The sequence below is a fragment of the Pinus tabuliformis genome, chromosome 3_1, assembly GCF_031772625.1.
Source record: "Pinus tabuliformis cultivar Carrire ecotype Pingquan chromosome 3_1, CPIR1, whole genome shotgun sequence".
NCBI classification, from domain to species: Eukaryota; Viridiplantae; Streptophyta; class Pinopsida; order Pinales; family Pinaceae; genus Pinus; species Pinus tabuliformis.
In genome coordinates, this window is record NC_142301.1 from 300,477,418 (window position 1) to 300,500,319 (window position 22,902).

A 22,902-nucleotide genomic window follows, 5' to 3' on the forward strand; every position below is an offset into this window, starting at 1 on the left:
AACCTTTACAAGGGTATCCTTCTGGTTTGCTAGGGCAACCCTCAAGCCTACAAGGAAAATCCTTTCAGAGACAGCCTTTGGCCTCCACAGGTGCCTTTTTTGTTTGTTTAGGGAAACCTTCTGGTCAACCAGTTCAGGCTCAATTCCAGCTAGGCCAACCTGTTGCGCAGCAAGGTTAGCCTTCTGGGAAACTAGGTCAGCCTTTGTTTCAACCAGGCAAACCTATTGCCCAACAAGGTTAACCCTCTGGTCAAGTAGGACAGCCTCAGTTCTAGCAAGGCCAACCTGCTATCTAGCCAGGTCAACCCTCTGGTCAAATGGGCCAGCCTCAGTTTCAACAATGTCAACCTATCACTAGCAAGCTCAACCTTCTGGACATATAAGTCAACCTTAATATCAACAAGGCCAACCTTTCGGCCAGTTGGGTCAGCCCCAGTTTCAACAAGGACATCAGTCCGATCAAATTAATCCACCTCTCAGTCAACCGCGCATTCAGACGCCAGTTGTTTCTCAAGCCCCACCTATTTCCAGACTCAGGCTGGACTCCAAACTCAACCCGGTCTCCAAACTCAAGTTGGATTTCAAGCCCAACCTATTTATCAAATGCAGGTTGGGCCTCAGGTACAGTTTGGATCTCAACTGCAATACGGTCTCCAAGTACCTCAGCAACCCCAAGGGCAACCTCAGGGTGCTCCGTATCAAAATTATCAGCAACCACAGGTTAATCCTTATCGAAATTTTCAGTAGCCATATGCTGCCCCTGTTGGTCAAGCTGGTAACCAATGGTTTGCTGGTGGTCAAAATCCAAGGCAACAACCAGGTTATGGCATTAACCCACCTAACTATAACCCTTATGGACAAAATCCTTATGGACAAAATCCGTGGGGGCAAAAAGGCTCTAGTTGGAACCCTAATGTTGGCCCTTATCAGAGGCCTATGATGTCTTTTAATCCTCAATTACCTTTTCTGGCAACTTTGGAACTGCCCGATGTGTCCAAGCTGACAAACGACCCTATCCTTCATAATCTATATTGGCCACTAGTTCCGACCAAAATTCTTGGTGATTGTCCTAAATTTGATGGTAACTCTGGAGAGGACCCTCAAGCACATTTCATGACTTATCACCTCTGGTGTTCATCTAACTCATGTCTTGATGATTCTATCCACCTCCGTCTTTTTCAAAGGACTCTTACTGGCTCCGCTGCGAAATGGTATATTGAGCTTACCCGTGGAACTTTCCAAGACTTCAATTCACTTGCGATAGCATTTCTTACCCATTTTCAGTTAATAATTCGTTATGAAATAGGAACACATATCCTTAATTCTCTGAAACAGGACACGGCTACTCACATCTCCGATCATATTCATGAATGGAGAAGGCAGCACCGTTTGATTAAGTTCTAGATCCTTGATCAGCTTCTGACTGACTAGTTTACTACCTCTTTTGTCGGTCCGATAGCCTGAGATATTGCTATGGGGGCATGTGTTACTGAAGAGAAAGCTATCGTGCGTGCTTAGTATCTTGATTTGGTTTATTCCCAATCTGGCACGCTTTATGATGTCTTGCCTGATGCTCCATGACCTGGAACTTCTAAAGCTCCATCGACGGTGTTATTGGTTCCATAGCTTCATCTTCCTGAAAGTCTTCCATGACCCTTGCAAAGCAAAAACCTACTGCTCCTAGTGAAAATGCTTCTCAGTCCACATCTAATACTGGTAAAACCTCTGAAGTCAATGTCGTCCAGTCCATCGTGGCAGATAAAGCTTTGAAAGGTAAGAAGAATGGGAAGGGTAAAAATAAGTCTGATCCACCGAAGCAGGACCCTCCTAAGCCTTCAGTCGATGATGGTGATAAACACAAACCTAAGTATCCTTGTCTTATCTGTGATGAGGATCACTACACTAAAGATTGTCCTTGACAGTCTAAAGTTAGTCATTTGCTTAAGGGGACTCCAGGAACTCCTGTTGTACTTAAAGAGCCTTTTCCATCTCAACAAACTCAAATGGTGGTCGATCAACCTCAATCCTCTTCCACTTTTGGCTCCCAAGTTTTTATGGCTGGGACTATCCCTATTCATGTGAATACTCGAGCAAAAGAATATCCTCCGTCTACTGGCAAGGAACCTGAAGTCCCTTCAAATGTTCCTTTGTCTAGTTCTGGCCCTCTTCATATTGAACAACCCAGCACCGAGTCTATCATTCGACCTCCTACCAAGGGAGTTCTCTGGAAATATTCTTATAACCCCAATGCCCATGTCATGCGGCACTATAGTATTGTTGAAGACTTAGCCCAAGCCTCTTCAGCTATGTCCACCTTAGAAGTTCTCCAAAGTTTCCCCCCCCCCCAACGAAAGTCTCTGTTATCAGCCATTGGTGGCATTGACCCAGCCCATTCGAAATTAATTACATTCGATCTTGAGAACCATGTGCCGTGATTGCCTCATCAAATCGCTTTTCTCATTCAAGTCATCATTAACTTGAAGAATATTCATCGTACTATTATTGATGAGGGTGCCTCCACTTGCATCATGTCTATTGCTTGTTGGAAGGCCATCGGCTCCCTGTCTTTGAGTCAATATCCCAATACTTTGGAAGCCTTTGATGGAAGAGATTCTCGTCCATTTGGTACTCTCCCACACTTGCCTATCACCCTAGAAGGGAAAAAAGTTGATGTCGAAGTCCAAGTTGTTGACACTAATTTGACTTACAACCTTTGCTGGGATGAAGCTAGACGTATGCTATGCATTATGTGGCTTCGTCGTTATTTGGTGTACTTCGTTTTCCTCATCAATGGAAAATTGTAATGGTTGATCAGTTGTCTTTCTTCACTTCCTCTTCCTCGGATGGAAATGTTCTATTTGTGGAGCATACCAGTATTCCATATGAGAGTGTGGGTGCTGGACTTTTTAAAGATCTTGCCCTTATGGGTGTTTTTTGACTCCCACCTCCCAAAGTCACCTCTATTAATATGATTTCTGTCACTCCTAATACTTGGGTGATTCCCCCCATCGATCAGGTCGATTCATGGGGTGAAGTTATGCCATTGAGCCCTGCTGAGCTCAACTATGTTGAAATCATTTCAGCTTCGGTTTCATCTTCTGACTCTGCTCCTTTGAGCAGATCTCTCGACACGTATGTGCAATCCCCTTGGCTTGGAGACATTGTTTCTCTGGATCCATTACAAGAGACATTTCCTTCCGATGAAGCAATTCTTGAGACTATGTCTTTTGAGGATCCTCCTTGGTTCGATCATCACCATCGTTCCTCGTTTCTCCCAAGCCATGGGGCCATGACTGCCTGTCTAGATAAGTTTGCTTCCTGTATTCCTTCTCAGCCACTTCAGATGCCTATCCTAATTCATGAAATTTTTTGAGGGAAATATGGGGAATATTACGCAAACCATGCCCATCGACATCTTTGTTAACCTAGGGATTGTTGAAAATATTCACATTGGAGTTACTTGTTCTCCAGAGGAGATCTAGCTTTACATTGACCTTTTCCATGAGTTTTCTGACATGTTCGCATGGTCATATGAAGAAATTCCCGATATTGATCCAAGTATTGTGGTACACGAGATCCCTACATACTCTGGTGCAAAGCAAGTTAGACAACGTTTACGCCCCGTGCACCTGAGAAAATATGTGGCCATCAAAGGATAAGTTGAAAAACTTCTCAAGGCAGGGTTTATTTATCCTATCCCACTAACAGACTGGGTATCTAACATTCTCCCTGTGACCAAAAAGAAGGACACTATTAAGGTTTGTGTTGAATCGTGACATCAATTGCACGTGTCCGAAGGATAACTATCCTACTCCCTTTATTGACCAGCTTATCGATGATTGTGTTGGGAGTGAGATATGTTCTTTTATGGATGGCTTTTCTGGTTACAACCAGATCAATATTTCGCCTGTCAATCAACACAAAACCGCCTTCATCTACTCGTGGGGTATTTTTTCTTACCAAAAGCTCCCTTTCGACCTGAAAAATGCGGTGCCACTTTCCAGCGAGCAATGTCCTATGCTTTTCATGACGTCCGTCACATTATTCAAACATATATGGATGATCTTCTGGCTCATTCAGCTAAACACTCAGACAATCCGAACCACCTCTGCCATATTTTTCTTCGTTGTAGACATTACCGTATTCGTCTCAATCTGCATAAGTGTGTCTTCTGCGTCGAATCCGGCAGACTCCTTGGGTTTGTCATTTCTAAAGAGGGCATTCATCTCAATCCCCTCAAGGTTGAAGCTATACTGAATCTCTCGCCTCCTGCTTCTTTGCATCAGTTGCAGAGTTTGCAGGGAAAAGCCAATTTCCTATGTTGTTTTATCCCTAACTACGCCGAGATTGCTAAAGGTTACACACGTCTCCTTAAGCGTGACACTCCATTTATTTGGGATGACATCACCCAAAGGTCATTCGAGCAACTCAAGGCACTTCTTGTTTCTGCTCCTTTGTTGCATCCACCCAACTATCATCGTGACTATTCACTTTATCTAGCTGCTGCTGATAGTACTATTGGTATGGTTTTGGTTCAAGATGACGATGATGGTTCTGAGCACGTTATCTATTATCTTAGCCACAACCTTCTCGACACCGAGACTCGTTATGCTTATGTCGAGAAGCTCACCTTGGCAATTGTCCAAGCTGTCCAATGCTTTTGTGATTATATTTTGTTGCATGCGACGACCGTGATTTCAAATTGCAACCCGATGACATACATTTTGTCACACCAATTACTGGGGGAAAGTACTCGAAATGGATTGTTATCCTTCAAGAATTCAATTCGGAGTTTACTACTACCAAGTCTAAAAAGTCACTGGTCTTTGCTGAGTTTATTTGCTCGTTATCGTCTGCTTTCGCTCGCTCTCGGATAGAGGACTGCATTCTAGATGACACACTTTTCTTGATCAGTACCCTCAATCCCTGGTACGGTGACATTATTGTCTACCTCCAAATGTCTTCCTTCCATCTTGATTTGTCTAAGGATGCTCAACAACGCATTCGTCACCATTCTCATCCTTATCATATTGTTAGAGACACTTTATATTGTCTCAGCGTTGATTTTGTTCTCCGTCATTGTCTGACTTTCAAGGAAGCTAAAAGAGTCTTGAATGACTGCCACTCTGGCACGTGTGGTGGTCATATGTCTGGTTATGCTACTGCCCAAAAAATCCTTCATGTTGGTTACTTTTGGCCCTCCATTTTAAAGGATTTCATTCTTGCTGTCTGTTCCTGTCACATGTGCCAAATTTACCAGCGGAAGATGCGTGCGCCACCTTCCCTTTTGCATCCTGTCATTACCGTAGGCCCTTTTGCTAAATGGGGCATTTATTTTATGACCTGTAACCCTCGCTCAGCTGGGGGGCATGGGTATATCATCATTTTCGTCGATTATTTTACGAAATGCGCCGAAGTGATGCCTACATTTTCTAACGACAATAAGACAACTGCGCAATTCCTATTCAATCATGTGATTACCCGGTTTGGAGTCCCTCAGGCTATAGTCACTGATCATGTTTCTCATTTCCGTGGTTATATGATGACTGAGTTAACAACCCAGTTAGGCTTGTGTCACGATAGTTCGACGCCTTATTACCCTCAAGCCAATGGCCAAGTCGAAGCTGTAAACAAGGTATTGCTTACTATGCTTCAGCGTATCATTGGAATGCACAAGTCTTACTGGAATTTAATGTTGTTTTCTGCCCTATGGGCCTACCGTACCTCAGTTAAAGATGTGACCAGATTCACACCATTTCAACTGGTTTATGGTCTGGAAGCTACACTCCCAATTGAATGCGAAATCCCTTCTATCAAATTAGTTGTTGAATTTCTCCCGAATACTACTCCGGTGGAAGAATGCCTTCTTTATCTAGAACGGCTGGACGAGACTCATCAACTTTCTTCTTTAGTTATTGAAGCACAAAAGAAGAGATTCAAGACTCACTTTGATTAAACAGTCAATCCACATTCCTTCACGGAGGGAGATTTAGTCCTGTTGTATGATCAAGATAATGACAAGCTGGGGGCAGGCAAATTCGAACCCATGTGGCATGGGCCCTATATCATCAAAAGATTATTACCAAAAGGGGCTTATGAGCTAATTCATTACGAAGGTAACCCTTTGGATAAGCCACAGAATGGGCTTTATCTTAAGAAATACTATGCATGAGTCTTTCGTGCATTGCTGTGTACATAAGTGTGTTTTTCATTTTGTACATGTTTGGCTTGGTGTGTAAGCATTTGCCGCTTATCGTATCCTTCTTACTTCTTATGCAAATGTCTGTCACACCTTATATTGGTTTCGCTAATGGTGCATGTCGCAGTACCCAGAATCTTTCCTCCGCGGCATGGGTTATCTACAATCCTCACGATGAGTTAGTGGATCTTCAAGGTGTTTGTCTAGGGTGTACCACAAACAATCTCACTGAATATAGCGTCGTCATTGAATTACTTGCTGAGGTTGTTGACCTCAATATTCGCGCATTAATTGTGAATCTGGAATCCCAGCTTGTTGTTCTTCAACTTAACGGGCATTATTCCATCAGAAATCCTCAAATTTTAAGGTTGTATTTACGGGTTCGCTTACTGGAAAGGAATTTTGATTATATCACATATCGACACATTCCTAGAAGGCTAAATACATTAACTGATGCATTGGTGAACCAAGTATTAGATATACATTTGTGCAATTTAGAAAAATCATAAGCAAGCATTCAGACACAATAAGTAGATACAGTAAAACATAGATAGATGTATATCATGTGTTGCGCACCATGGCGCTCAATATATATATCTATATATATATATATATATATATATATATATATATATATATATATATATATATATATATATATATATATATGTCCAAAAAATATGTGTGTTCGGTTACATCGTTGGACACATGTCTCTCACAAATCTGTAGAAAAGAAACATAGAAGTCTACTATGCATTATGATCTCTATAGCAAACTACTGCTCGGACCACGTGTCAAAGCAGTCAATGTATCCTGTTCGACACACCTGCGGTGTGTCGCTGGTACTGCCTGGGAATCTCCTCGAATCCTCTGTAGTCTGGGATCCCCTCAGTCAAACCCTCTAGGTTACAAGCTATCTCCTCCTCAGCATCTCCACCTGGAGGTGGTAAGTCAATCTCTTTGTTAGCCCTCCAGGCAGTAGGAGTGAGATCTACTGGTCTCTCAAGTCCAACATCTGTAAAGAATTAAACATAATAATTAGGGAATGTATATTCAAAATCCAAAAATAACAAAAAATTGCAAAAAATTTGTCGGTCAAACTGAGTATTTTACCTCTCTCGTCCCACTGTTCGCTAGGAGGAAGCAGCATGTCTGGATCGCCCCTGAAGTCCATCCCAGCGTATGGCCAATCCTCAACTATGACTTGTTGACGGTTCATCCATTCAACAAATTTTGGACCCCATGATACAGGCTGGCCACCACCTCCTCGCGGCATCACAAGAGCCCAACGAGTAATTTGTGTCTGTCGTGGTCCTGGCCATCCCACCATCACGTCCTGTCTCTGGAGGATTGGTACTTGTTCCAGCATGAGCGGTATCAAGATTGAGCCATAGCCGAACTGTTTTGCCTCACCCCGATGGCACTTGGTCAGTTGTCTCTTTATATTGAGAGACACGGCCTCTGCCCAGTTAAACATAGTAGGATTCAAATAGTCTTGGGCTAACCGTAATTGAGTCTTGGTCACCTCATGCTGAGCTTGGGAGCCAGCTACTCTAGTAATGTTGAACAACAACACCCGTAGTGACAAATCATTAACAGTGACAATTTGTAGCTTTCCACTTGTTGATGATTTCTGTGCTCCTAGGGGGCACAGTCTTGCGATAAGTGTGTCCATAGAGTCTCCAGTAACCCGAGTTCCCACCATGCGAGGCATCTCTCCTCTCCTTGACAACCCAGTCAAAAAGTAGATATCCGTGGCATCAAACTCAATTTCTTGCCCGCGGATTATGAATTTGCCTTCATTTGGATTCCATGCTCAGATCAAATACTCTAAGAGATCCATTTGTGCTCTCAGAAGTGGTGTCAGGAAGAATTTTAACAACCCACAGTTTCGCAGGATGTTCAGACACTGAGGATCTGCCATTCCCATCTCATCATCATGGTCATGAGTACGTTCTTTCCATACGAACGCCATTTTTTATCCCTGCATGCACAAACATCCCTTTGTTAAATGCCATCCAACCATTTTCACCTTTTAAAACTAATTATAAATGAAGATTTTTGGGTTCCGGCACTCGTTGCAGCTGTTCTTAAAACAGTTGTGATGAGTCGATTTGCATAGTTCACAAACTTTCGGGTTGTCACAGGTGTACATCACTTTCCTGTGATGATCCCATTTTTGCTCCATGTAAATTTCTCGGTCATTGCAACCCCGAGGGGGAAACTTGCGACGACCGAGGCAGAATTTTTTTCCAAAAAATTCCTTTAAACCCTGGTTTAAAACATGAAATTGCATCTAATTTTGGCGTAAAAACAAAGGTAAGGATAGGGCATTTACCTAGAAGAAGCGTGAAAGGCAACGGACCACCGAGCCTCCTGGAATCTAACACTAAGTTTCACGAGGTACGCAATGTTTGAAGTTTTTACCACAGTCAAAAACACATGTAAATTGGTTTTTACCATAGTGTCCCTTTTATAACCTTTTTGCCAAAAATTTAGGGTTTTCCTTAAGGTTTGAAATTAGGGTTTTGGCCTATATGTGTGTTTTTGCGAGGTAGATCTTATGCTTGCATTTTCTTGTGTAGCGACAGGTGTTTCGAGCACTAGCGATGATCAATGCATGAATTATATACTCAATCAATACCGAAAAAATCCTTTCCGAGTCAACTTTAAGCTCTTTTCTTACTCTTGAAACGTGAAAAGATTTTCAAGCCCTTGTCATTTTGAGCTCGTTAATGGTTACAAAACATTGTGTCCCTAGTAAGTTTTTTATTTTCTCAGGTTGGAGGCACTATTTACGAAAAGTACTCCTTGACTGAAATCGTCAAGCGGTTCTCTCAAGTATCATTTTCTACCTTTTCGGGCTCGAGAGACACAAACATACGAAAAGGGCCCCTTTGGAGCTTTCTTTTCCATGTCTTTTTCAAACTCTTTAAACATGAAAAAGACTTCGAGTTTTACCTGTGTCGGACTCGTTAAACCCTGACGACATTAGACTCATCGCCATGATGAGACCCAAGCTTCTCCTCCCTAGGACTTGTTAAAATTTCACCAGGTTGGATTTGTCCAAAGGACAAACTTATATTGCAAGCATATGTTATCCCCTTCAAGCTTGTGTTTCAAAAATAATTGGGGTAATCGCTAGCAATGGTGGGGGAAAATTGGGAAATATTCTATTGATTACCTACAGTAGCTTGTCGCTCTTGAACATCGACACTTTTTCTTCTCGTCGAGTTTGGGATATCCTCACTTTGTCATTGACCTTTCGGGATTTGGGTTCTTCATTTTGCCTCATTCCATTCGATCCCTACTACCTTTGTATGACCTTCGATCCCTTGGTACTAAAATGCTACCGTATTCCGGAGTCGTGTCGTCGATATGTTCAAGAGCTTAATCCTTCTGTAGTTTGCACCCTTACATCCTCCTCTGATTCTCTATTTCATCCATCTTCATCTTGTTCCTTTATCTCATGTCAATGATGTGGGAAACATTATCGCCCTCCTGCGATGAATTGCTTCCCGTTGACATCAACTCATTATCCAAGAAGTTGATCTAGAGACTCCTTTTGGGTACCTTGGAGCTTGCATGCCTCAATGGCAAGTTCTTCATATTAGACGATAGACTTGCTTCAATCGTCTTTGATCAGGTGATTTCACAAGTGTTCAACTCCAAATCATTCTTCACACTTTGTGGATTGTACCAGCAGTACCTTGATGTTCAGCAACGGATCCCCCCACAGCATGTTTTTGGGGCTTAAAGCCCGAGTTTTGGTCAATGTAATGTAAAGACTCCTCGAAGTATGGGCGCGGAGCACGAAAGTCTAGGATGAGCCATAGGGTTGTCTGCCCTAAGAATTGTAAGATAATGTAAAGTTGTGTCGGCCTACCCATGGTCCACAGACCATGGGATTGTATAAATAGAGCGAGGCTCTAAGTGTAAAGATAGTTTTGGAGTAAGCAAGTAAAAGATAGATGTGAAGGCATGGTCAAAGCATAGAGGGAAAGTTGAAGTGTATTAGTCATACTAGTAGGAAGAGGCTCTGCAGCTGAGTGTGTAGAGGCCTAGTAGATTCTGTAGCTAAGTGTGTCTCAGCTGACCCCTACAGCTAAGTGCCTAGGGCAGAGTCGGGTTTGTACTTGGAGTTGAAAGCTAATAAAGATAATTTTATTATGTGCATCTATTCTTGAATCTGTATGTTTATGTTATACATTACTTTACTCTATTATTTACTGTGCGCAATTGATAATTACGTGTATGAATGCTTATATGTAAATTTAATCTAAGTAATCAGCTAACAGAGACTAATTAAGGAAGACTTCGGTAAATAACACGGGTCGCGTTGCGACTAGAATTGCACGAAGACAGTATCACAGGGCGCGAGGTGCGCATAGCGCAATGAGTGCGAAGGTTGGACCGCGTACCAATCACCACATATCATACATCCCCAGGGTGTGTAAACCTGGTTCTAGCACCCTCCCATACTACTTCGGGTGAGACCTCAGTCTGCGCTCCGCAGACAGTTGCCGAAAGGGCTAGTAGTACCAGGATTTGCTTGGCTAAATCACTTTCAAACCTGGGTTACGCCCCATTAAGCCAAGAAATGGTTCCGTTGCCAGGACCAGGATCTGCATAAGGGATGTCTAATGTCGTGCCACTGGAACCCAACAAAGAAGGAAATTGAAGAGTGGTTGGATAAGAAGATTCACGAGTTCGCGACGTAGGAAAACAAAACTCTGCAAGTATCTGAGAAAAAGTGGCTAGATCGCTACGTGTATACAGAAATCCATGAGATTTTCTTTGCATCATTTCCATCTGAGTTGTATGATTGGATCACGAGGTTAGCCGACAACCAGGGAAGGTATAGGCTCAACTAACCAATAGTGTGGTCTTCGGAGCTAGTGCGTAGGCTAGAAACCTCAAAGGATAAGATAGCGCGAGCTGTGGACCACTGGCTTGACCGAATAATAGGAGGATTTATCACTGAGTTTGCGGTGGACACGACCGTCAGTTACAACGAGGCAAAACGACATTTTCTCAAGGGACCACGAAGTAAGTATATTAAATCTTTGAATACCTAGATTAAGATGCTCTTATGTGAAAAGCGGGTTATTCGAATAAATTAATGTTTGGGACTACGCGGAGCAGAAGAATCTACAGAAGTGAAAGTAGTGAAGAATTAGAAAAGAGTCCCTTAATTTCACCCTCATGAGAGAGCGTGTACAAGCTCACAAAAGTTTCTCTGAGAAGTGCGGTCAGTTTGATAAGGCAGTAGATTTCGCGGTTACCTCCACCCACCCCGCCACCCGCTTCACCTCCCTCACCTCCATCCCTACCCACTCCACCTCCACAGTTCGGTATGGCGAGCGCAATCAAACTACTAATATTCAGATGAGTAGGGAAGGACGATCCATACCAATTCTGGTTCTTGGTAAGAGCAGTAAGGGAAGCACAAGGTGTCATGGACGACAATATTAAGAAGGATACATTGTTGAGTGCACTACAGGATCGTGCATTGACGTGGTACATCAAGCACTCTATCGACCACCCAAATGAAGGGATAGCAGAGATCCAGAATGAGTTGAACAGAGAATTTAGCAGGCCTAAATCAGAGACACATTCAATCATCGAGTTTAAAGAGATCGTGATGCTTCCAGGAAAGACCCCCTGGGATCTAGACCAAAGGCTAAAGAGTACGATCCGTGAGGCCAATATGACGCTAATGGATGCACAGCATCGTGCATGGTTTGCAGCATCTCTAACACCACACTTGAGGACAATGCTATCACAGCAGAAACTTTATACCCAGGCTGAAGCGTTGGAGATGGGGATGAGATTACATGAGACCCTGATACAGGACCCTGGGTTGGGAGTTCAACAAATCCACATGCAACTAGAGAATCTATGCCTGGAAATGAAAATTTTGAAGCAGGATAGGGCATTGTGGCCAGAGGCATGCGAGGAAGTATGATGCATAAAATGCAAAGGCCAGGGCCATGAGAAGGATCATTGTTTAGTGTTCGCAAACTACTTGGCAGGAGGGGGCCAATGTCGTTGAGACCAGAGGCATAGGCAGGGCCGTGTGTGACACCGGCGTTATGGTGCGTGATCTGTTAGATAGGAGGAAAACATGTGACAGATAATTTTCATTTGTTGCAGAAGTATATACAGACTCCGCAACAGTTGTTTTGTACTTTCTGTAGCTCGGTAGGCCACGACAAGTGCACTTATCGCAGCTACGAGTTAATGATGGATCAGACCCCAGCCTATAAAATGCAGACAAAAACACAAGCCCTCCACCCAGCTGCGGGGATGGCGCGCGCTGGATTTCGGGGGTGAGGATGAGGAGCAATGGGACCAAGAAGGGGCCACGAATAGTTAATCTGTTAGAATTGTGGAGGACCAAGGCACTATGCCTGCGATTGTACCAACCCAACGAGGATATCCTGTTCATACTGTGCTCAGTTTGATCATGAAACAATAGATTTCCCTATGTTGATCACACAGATGCGTGAAAAAGGGGTATTCCAGCCTCCTCCAACTCAGAATATACAAATGATGAGGTATGAACCGCGTGAAGAAGACCTGAATGTGAACATGATGCTCAGAAGCGGTGCGACCATGGGGGATGATAATGGGAAGCAACCCAAGGAAGATACATGGGTTCGCAAGGCTCCTGCAAAGGAACCTAAGTTTGACTTAGAACGTGCAAAGGAGACGTTCATGGAAGCTAAGAAGAGCTTTGCGGAGGCCTCCACTTCAGGTAGTAAGGATCAACTAGAGCTAGGAATGGATCCTTCAATGCTTACTACCTTTCTGGAGACATGCATGAAACTGCTGCACAACAACAAGGCAGTTAAAGGACTACAGGAACTGATCACCAAGTGCACGGGGTCAAGGGAACCGCGCGTAGTCCGGAAATTAGGGAAGCATGCATTGCGCACTAGAAGGGAGATGAGGTTGACTGCACAGATTGGTGAGTCTGAAATGGATCAGGTAATCCTAGATATGGGTTTGGACGCGAAAGTATTACTGAAGCAAACATGGGAATGTATGGGTAGGCCCGGGTTACAGTGGTCCCCTATTCAATTACAAATGGTGAACCAACAGAAGATTTTTCCCATGGGAAGGTTGCAAGGGGTAATAGTTGATATTGAAGGCACGAGCACACAGATGGATTTTGAAGTGATAGAGATTGTCGATGACAGCAATCCCTATCCCACATTGTTAGGAATAGACTGGGCCACCGATATGAATGAATACATCAACCTCAAAAAGTGGAAGATGATATTCGAGAAAAAGTCACTACGCGTAGTAGTCCCGATAGACCCAGCCAAAGGAGCACGCTACACTGAACCAGTGTGCGACGATGAGTTGGATTGTATTTACAATATAACTACGTGAGACTAGGATCAGGTGAATCCGACTGTAGATGGGAGAATCTTGTGGGAGCGCGAAAGCTCCTGCACTTCGGATTCAGATGAAAAAGTAGAGCACTGACAGAATCGGTTACACGAAGTGACAACATTGAATTGCAACATGATGGTTAGATCACTGTGTTGTGTGACAACAAAGGGATGAGAGCTGTCGACACATGATGGACTAACAGCAGTGGATGAATTCCTGATCAAATTTGAAAGCGCAGTACCAGAACAGCAGCGCTTCGATGCGTTGAAGTGGGCACTGCGCGCAACACCCGCACGATGGTGGGGTACACATCAAGGAACTTTTGAGGACTGGCGTGGATGTAGAAGGATGATGCGCCTACGGTTTGGAAGCCCCCAATTTTGAACGAGAGTTGAGCAGCCAGGACAGAGCAACTTGTGCGCCCACTTGTTGTCGAAAGGGCCAGTAGTACCAGGATTTGCTTGGCTAAATCACTTCCGAACCTGGGTCAGACCCCATTAAGCCAACACTTGAGAACCATTAGCATTACTGGTGGTCACTCTTGCGCTTGTTAACGGTTCACATCATTAGTCGGTAATCAAGTGATTTTCTAGTATGCTCGACTTCAACACAATTATTCACATATTATAAATTGTACGATGGACATGTCGAGATTCAAGACTCTGGGATCAGATTACACAAGTCCAGGTTGCATGGATTATTTATACATGACTCTTTTGATTGGATGGCTGCAACCATACCTGAGTCTTTCTGGATGGCTGCGACCATACCTATGTTTTCATATGGTCTTTTCGACTGGATGGATGTGTCCATACCACAGACCAGTTCTATTTTTATTTTGGATGGCTACGCCGATACCTCAACTACATGTACTTCTTTCACTATCAGAGATATCAGTTTTACTTATGTCTACAAGTTCTCTGTGATGGTGTTCCGGTTCAGTTATGGTTTTGTAAAGAATTTCACCCCTCCCACTCTCTCGGCCTTCATACTTTAAGGGGCACCTATTACACAGTATTTTGTCACCGACCCCGCATCCCCTGATCCCAGGTAGAGTCGGTCCCTGAATGGCATCTGCTCTGTGTCATACATAAAAATATGTGTCCACATCTTCCATATCACTCAAGAAGATTAACCATGCTCATTAATCCTGAAGTTGACCCTTTTTACCTATGTTTCAAGATCGTCACAGGACATCAGTATCCTGCCTGCAATGATGGCTCAGAGTGAACGAGAACCTTGCGACACCATCGCAAGAGTACATTTGTTCTCAGCGACGGTCAGATTTTAGGGATCATCACAAGACATCAGTATCCTACCCACGACGATAGCCTAGATTGCACTAATGCCTCGCGACATCGTCTCTGAATCTCAGTGTTTGACCTGCGACGACCTAGATATGGCGAATTAGTTCAAACATAATACTTCTGGGTGGTTTTGGAGCTGGTTGTTGGGTCAGAGAAGTTCACCTCTCCTCATTTGAGATGATGGTTCCGCCTTTTGAGTAACCTACCATGAAGATAAACTTCCTCTCCCCTCATTTATGGAGGCTCCTCCTCTTATAAAAGCATCCTCCATGACTATGATCAGCTAGTTCTTGGAGTGCTAGTTGAGTTCTTGGAGTGCTAGTTGAGTTTTTGGTGTGCTAGTTCTTAGCTTGTTGGATTGATAGCTTACAGTTTGGATTGCCTTTCATGTTGTGGATTGAGAGTGTAAAATGGTTTTGTAAGAAGGAAGCCTTGTTGTGATTGCCTTAGTTTCATACTTGTGCTTTTGGGTGAGAGAGAGAGTCATCAGTCTTTCTGGGAGACCTTTGAGAGTGAATGCTTATGGAGACATACTAATCAGACCCTTCAAGGAAGCTTGCAACGTTAAGGCGTGGTTGTAAGCTTTACTGTTGTTTACATTAATACAATCAATGGTTATTTCCTATATCATGTATGAAATGTATGTTGATAGCTTATGGTTCCTTGACTCTATAAGTAGATAGTTCGTTGTTGTGCTCTATTATGTGTTTTGTCGTTTTCATATGTTGTTTCAGGTGAATCATTCATTAAGGAGAAGATAGCGATAGCTGAAGCGACGTGACGAAGACTTCATCAAACACTGGTATAAGGTAGGCCTCTTCAACAATAACTATTTAAGGAATTAGATATTGTCTTTGTCTTGTTGTGACTAGACCCACTCTAGGGCTAAAGGGGTTGTCTCTGTCTACAAAGGGAACTTACTTGCATCATATGCACCTGCATTGAATCCTTGTACCAACACTGCAGCGCACTTTCTCCTGTGCTTCACCTAGTTTCATTCCATGTACCTACACTGCAGTGCACTTGCTCCTGTGCTGCATCACACTAGTGTCCCTATTGCACCTGTGTTGATCCTCTAGAATGCAAAAAAATGCATTTCTTGCCTTCTCTTTGCTTTGCTTTAGTTCTAGATGTTTTCTTGAGTCTCTCGGTTTGTCTATGTATTTTAAAAGCTAACCCCTTGTTTGAAATTGCGTGTTTTTTGTTTCATCTTTGCAACAACAACAAAAAAACCTCAATGGAGTGGGGGGGGGGGGATGAATTATGTATGAGTGTTAATCACTTCTGAGTTTCATCGCCTTTTTTATAATATTTTATTTATTTCTTTGTTTCTTCTTGTCAATTAAGGTTTGTATGCATAGATTGATTGTTGAATTTGAAAAGTAAATTTTACATTACAATTAAAGTTTGTGTGGTTTATTTTCATCGGCAATCAAGTTGCATTCATATGTTTCTTTTCACTTGAAACATTAAAAGAAAAGAAAATAAAAACAATTATTTGCATTGCATATAGGGATTTGATTTTGATTGGAATAGTGAAGTTGAGGAGATCAATTTTTGCATCACTTATTTTTTTCATTGTTGATTTATTTCTTCTTCCCCTAATTAGTTAGGCCTTTCATTGTTAAAAGGAAAATGAAAAGAGTTATTTTGGTCATATTAGTTACAGCATAGGTGTGTTCAGGTGACGTCAAGTTTTGAGCCTTGAAATCAAAACATAATTCAAGATCAAAATCTAAAATTGACCTCAATTAACCTAAGGAGCATTTGAAACTTAATGCAAACATCTAGAGGTATAGGCTACAGATGTGTTATGGCATATTTAAACATAGGAATTGTCATTTCTTGTCAGCGTTACATTCCAACGGTGATATCTCATTCCATGTACGTAAGTGTATCAAATAATGCTCCACATACCTTTGGGTATATCGGATGGCGCTCCACACATGATAAGTATATCGGAACACTCTCATCTAATAGTTATGCATTAGACAACACTACTACGAATTGTGCTTCCACATACTTACGGGTATTTTTAGAGGTCCCCACTAGGTTTCTATCCCACCATAGGTAATCGAGTCAGTCTCCTTGTACACAGTGATACACTGAACACATCATTCAGGGAGATTGCTTTCTAGTACCTAAATCCTTGGTTTACCAAGGCCGTATGTCATAGTTCATAATGACATAGTAATCCTTATCTGCCTAGTTACCCCTTTGTTTTATTTTGTGTCTTTAATTTCTAAAATCAATTAATTGACTATGGAACAAATCCTTAGTGGGTCTTAGGTTGAGACTAATGGTGACAATTTTCGAGTCTACCAATCAAGGAAACCCCTCTAACGGGAATCTTCATCCTTTTCCTTGTTTCGAATATATTGGTGCTCCTTATATGATAATGTTGTCCCTTCCCAGATTTGCCATTGATTTTCCATTTTGGTTGTTTTCGACGCCTATGATTCCGAATGTCCAAACTACTCCTTAATGATGTTCTCCTCCACCTGAACAACATTAATGTCAATTTGATCCTAAAGTTGACCCTTTTCCTTCTTCATTTGTTATTTCGTCATCCGTTTCTTCCTCCTTGCCTAGTGATAGTCCTTATTCTAGTAACCAGGAAGCTAAGAAGAAGAAGAAAAGGATGAAGAATAATAAGGAAAATAAGAAAGGTGGCAACCAAGCAATCGTTGCTACCAATGCAACTAGTATAGAGGAACCTTCTAATCATCCTCGCAAAGTTAAATTCCCTTGCAAGTTATGTAAGGATAACCACTTTATTAAAGATTGTCTTGGTATTCCCAAGGTACTAGAAGTTTGGTCCACATGATCGCATCATCCTTTTTCATCAGCTTCTGGAGCTCAAGTTGGTGACAAACCATCAACTAGTGATCATAAGGTTCACTAGAAGAAGGGAAAAGTTAAGTTTCCCTGTAATTTATGTGAAGGGAATCATCCAATTCACCTTTTCCCTTATATGGATGAAGCATCCAAATTGTTGGGAAATCTTATTATTTCTCAACCACAACTTCTAACTAGCTACTGGAAGCTTTCCTGTAATCCTCCACTAGTTGATGAAGTGATTAAATATAATTTGTCTCCATTCAATCCCACTCTCTCTAAACGTGAATCCCATGAGTCTGTTCTCAACCAACCATTGGTAGAGAACATGGTTGACTCGATTTCACCATCCATTGATTGTAAATTTCCCATAGAGAGTGAGTCTCATTCCACTCAGGTTATTCTCATTTCTTCCGGTTCTAATGAACTTGGGGGCTATCCTCTCATTCCAAAGGCATAGGGGGGGCATCCTCTTGTTCCCACAGCACAGGGGGGGAGTTCTCCCATTCCCATAGTACTGGGGAGTTGTTCTCCCGTTCCCATTCAACAAGGGGTCAATTCTCTCATTCCAACAACACCCCCTCCAAGTAGTATGGTCACTTCATTTTATTGAAGTCAGCTAGCAGGATATCGTCTTCCTCCTTATGTACCCTCCTAGAACATAGTACATGCTTATAATATGGTCGTACCTAACACAGTCATAGATGAAGGTGTGTTGTTAGTATTTTGTCCTCAACTACTTGGCAAGATTTAGATTCTCTGCAACTTGTGCCCATTACCCAAAATTTGTTGGCTTTTAACATAGTGACTAGTCAATCGTTAGGGATCCTTCCTCAGTTACCTATTACTTTGGGAGGAAAGGTTGTCTATATCAACGTGATGGTAGTCCAATTCCCTTTCAATTTTAATTCACTCCTTGAGCATCACTATGTTTATGACATGGGAGTTGTTTCTCTTCACTCTTTCATGTGATGTGTTTCCAGCATGAAGGAAGAATCGTTACCATTGACCAGCCTTAATTCATTGGTCCTAATTTGACTCCTAATCAACCAACTTGCCTAGATGGTCCTTATATGTAAGTGATATATTCCCCACCACAGGTTAATTATGTGGCAACTTGTCCCATTCTCATACCTATTATTGAAGAGGAGCCTCTCATTGTTTTCTCAACTTATTTTGATCTAGATCCAGTATGTGGAATGGTGAACCATTTACTTTGGGCAATGGAGCCTGATATTTCCAATGGATCCCTTAATTCCTTCCAAAACATTTCTCTCCCATATGATGATAGCCTCTTGGAAATCATAGTCTCTGGGGAGCCATGATTAATATAACTAGAGGTGTCAAAGGAGAGTTCTTTTTCTTTTGTCAAGCCCATTGTTTTTTATGTTTAATAGGCCTCATTAAGGAAGCAAACTCCTAAACAAACTCTCCAAGAAGTGTTTGAGTTTCACCTTCTCACTCTCACCTGTTGATTGAGAGAATCTTGGAGTCAGTTCCACCACCTAGGAATTCGACTCCTGAAGGTGAGAAAGTCGTCTAAGTGAGTCTATATGTAATGATCTTCTCAGCTAATACAGGGACAGTTGCAGCTAGTTTTAAGGAACTCTAGCCCAATGAGTTCATGGTGTTTGTTCTTCTTTTTATCTATTTTCTAATCATTAAAACATCTTTATCCACATGATATGTCTCCTTTCTATGGATTCCTTGCAGTGAAATAGACAGTATTCTTGATCTCAAGCTCTGTTTATATGGTTTTCATAGTTATGTTTATGTCTTCTAAAATCTAATGAACTCATGCTTACTTATGCTCATTAATCTCTTCTACACTTTCTATTCTATACTACATTGACAATATTCCAAGTACACCATTGCCTTCTATTACCTAGCTCCTTTCTATATTTTCTTCTCCACTCCTAAAGCCTAGACCTAATCACTAGCTCCAAACCCTAGTCCAGTAAACCCTAAAATCTAAAATTCACCAACACACAAACAATCATACATATCTAGCCTAAAATTTATTGCTTTAAAGTCATTTCACTGATAAAAAACTTTGAGAGATCCCTCTCTTGCTCAGTAGGGCTAGCTACTAAGCTGAAGTGGTTTGAGGTTACCCTTCTCGATCTCCTCCTCAGCCTAGGAAATTGTAAGGGACTAACATTTTTGGCGTCGTTGCTGGGGAACGAAAGATCATATCTTCCCTGGGAAAGAACGACAAGGATCAGATCTGATTGCTGATGGTGAATAGTGATCAGACACAAGAAAGGTTGTGCATCTTTCACCTGGCGACTCCAATGTCGAAGGATCCAAAGGTTTAGAAATTTCATGGCGACTCCACTAATCAAAAACTAGTAGTTTGAAGAACTTCTTGGTGTCTTAATTGTTTTCAATATGGATTCAACTATTCAAAGGTATGCTCCTATGAATCGAGCTTGGTTTTCTGAATCGAATTCCTTGTATATATTGGCAAACAGGGCTACTAAAGTTTAAAGGTCAGGCTGTATAAGATGTCGGTTTTCATTTGGTCAAATTTCATTTTGATATTCACAGATTAAAGGCTAAGTTTCCTTAAGATTGTCTGATGAATATTTTCATGGCTACCTTGGAGGAAATTGTGAGGAAATGGTATGAGAATCTACCATCTGCTAGTTTATATTCTCTAAAGGATTTTCATTCAGTTTTCTTTCAACATTATAAAAGCTGCAATTTTTCCTTATCAATGATGGATAGATATTATGAGATTTCTGAAAATTATATTCAATTTCTTGAAAATTCATACAGGGATGAAGAATGTATGGAAAACGATATATTAGAAGCGCTTTATGATGTTTCCTCCCAAGAAGAATCAGCAGTTTCCTCCTTGGATGAAACAGACTAGGATCAAGACATGATAGAAAGAACTGGGGGGAGCGGAAGAGCGGAAAACCAAAACGGAGGGTTTTTGCATGGGATTTTCACCATGGACGGGGGCAGAGGAGGGAGATCCACTCCCTCCTATAGAGAGGTCGTGGTTAACAAGAGCAAGGCCCCTCCAGAATCAGACAGAGGCAAAACGATGGAAGGAGGAAAAGATAGGGAATAGGAAATAGAAAGTAACAAGGAGAAGGAGAATGTTAGCACAAAAGACAAAGAGGAAAATGACAAAAATTAGGGAACAAAAGACAGGAAGCAAAAGGGACCATGCAAGCCCAAAGCTGAAGTCACTCCCAGAGTTATCTTAGATAACCCTGAGCTGCAGGCCCACAGGGAGCACATGCAGACTTATGCAATCATATGAAAATTCATGGGACTATGGCCCACCAAAAAGGCTTTACAAACATGGATCAGATACCACTGGAAGCCTAAAGGAAGAATTGATCTTCATCTAGGATCCAAGGGTTTTTTCACTGTGGTGTTTGCAAACATTGAGGACAAAGACAGAGTGTTTTAAGGCGAGCCCTACTTCTATGCAGTAGCAGGGCTCTACATGCGACCGTGGATGATGAACTTCGTGCCGGAGCGGGAAACCTTTACCTCAGTGCCGGTTTGGGTAAGACTCTATTCGCTACCTCTGGATTATTGGCAAATAGAATCACTAACAGCCATAGGAAATAAATTAGGGAGGTATGTTAAAACTTCTGAAGCCACAAGAAGGGGAAAATATACCTCCTTTGCTAGGATTTGTGTAGAAATGGACCTATCTGGAGCTCTTTCGGACGAGGTCATACTGGAGGTTTATGATGAGGAATGGGTGCAGATGGTTGACTATGAGCATATTCCATTTAGATGTCAAAAATGTCATGAACATGGGCACCTTCTGAGAGACTGTCCTCTCAATAAGGCAGAGAACAAAAGCAAACCTAACACAATGAAAGAAACAGATGGCTTTCACAAAGTAACTCACAAAGGTAAAAATGGCAAAAAGGGGCCAAAACAGTGCCAAAGTGGAGACCAAAAAGTGAGGCAAAATCAGTTCCAGGTTCTTGAAGAGGAGGAAGATGTAGCAGTTGAAAATCAAGTTAGGAAGGATGAAGATGATAAATAGGAAAATGAAGAAGAACAAGTTCAGGAGCAGGTAAAGGAAAAACAGAAAGAGATAATGATGAGTGAACCAGAGATGGATATGGATCAGGAGATGACCCAGAGCGAGATGGAAATGGAAGACAATGAGTTACAAGAGATTCTCGACAGAGAAAACCTAGATCTAGAAGGGTTCTTGAGTAAGGGTACAACTAATGGAGTAGAATCTCTACCACAAGAAGAATGCAATCGAATAAAGCAGCTATTCTTATGGAAAACTCAGACAAAGGGCTTGGGAGAAGATCACAACAGCGAAAGATAGGGTAAGCAGGGAGTGAAAGTGGTAAAATCAACTCCAGTATTAGCTCCAAGAAACCCGGGGAAAAAAAGGGGCAGAAAAAAGCAGAACAAGCTATTAATGGAATGTGGAAAGCTCATGATAGACTCAGGTAAGATGAAAGACCTAACTAGTTACTCCTTTACCAATCTGTAATTATGAAGTTTACAACTTGGAACATCAGAGGTCTAGGAAGTAAAAGAAAACAGAGAATGCTAAATAATAGAATGAAACAGGTAGCTCCAGATATAATTTTTGTCCACGAAACGAAAAGCTCTGTCCAAAAGATAAGACAAATCCATAGTAAGTGGCTCAGCAGATATGAGTTTATAGAAGTCAAAGCAAAAAATACAGCAGGGGTATCCTCATCCTATGGAATCCCCAAAAAATAGGTATTATTGATGCGAAAGCAACGAGGAATTATTTATCAGTTGTCATTCAGCTTGTAGGAGACAAAGAGACTTATTTTGTAATGAATGTTTACGGCCCACAAAGGTTAGATGAAAAAACAAGTTTATTGAGTCTTTAGTGGACCTTCGAAACAGATTTGCAAGGATACTGTGGGTTATAGGAGGATATTTCAACATGATTAGATCTCTCTCGGAGAAAAAAGGGGGCACAAGAGCACTAAACAAAGATTCCTCAGTTTTCCAAAGTTTTTCTGAAAACATGAAGCTGGTGGACATTGAGACAAATAATGGTCTTTGCACTTGGAACAATAAAAGAGGAGGGGATTCCCAAGTAGCTTCAAAGCTAGATAGATTCATGATCTCGAAAGAGATCATGTTTCTTGACAAGGAAATTACAGCAGATATCCT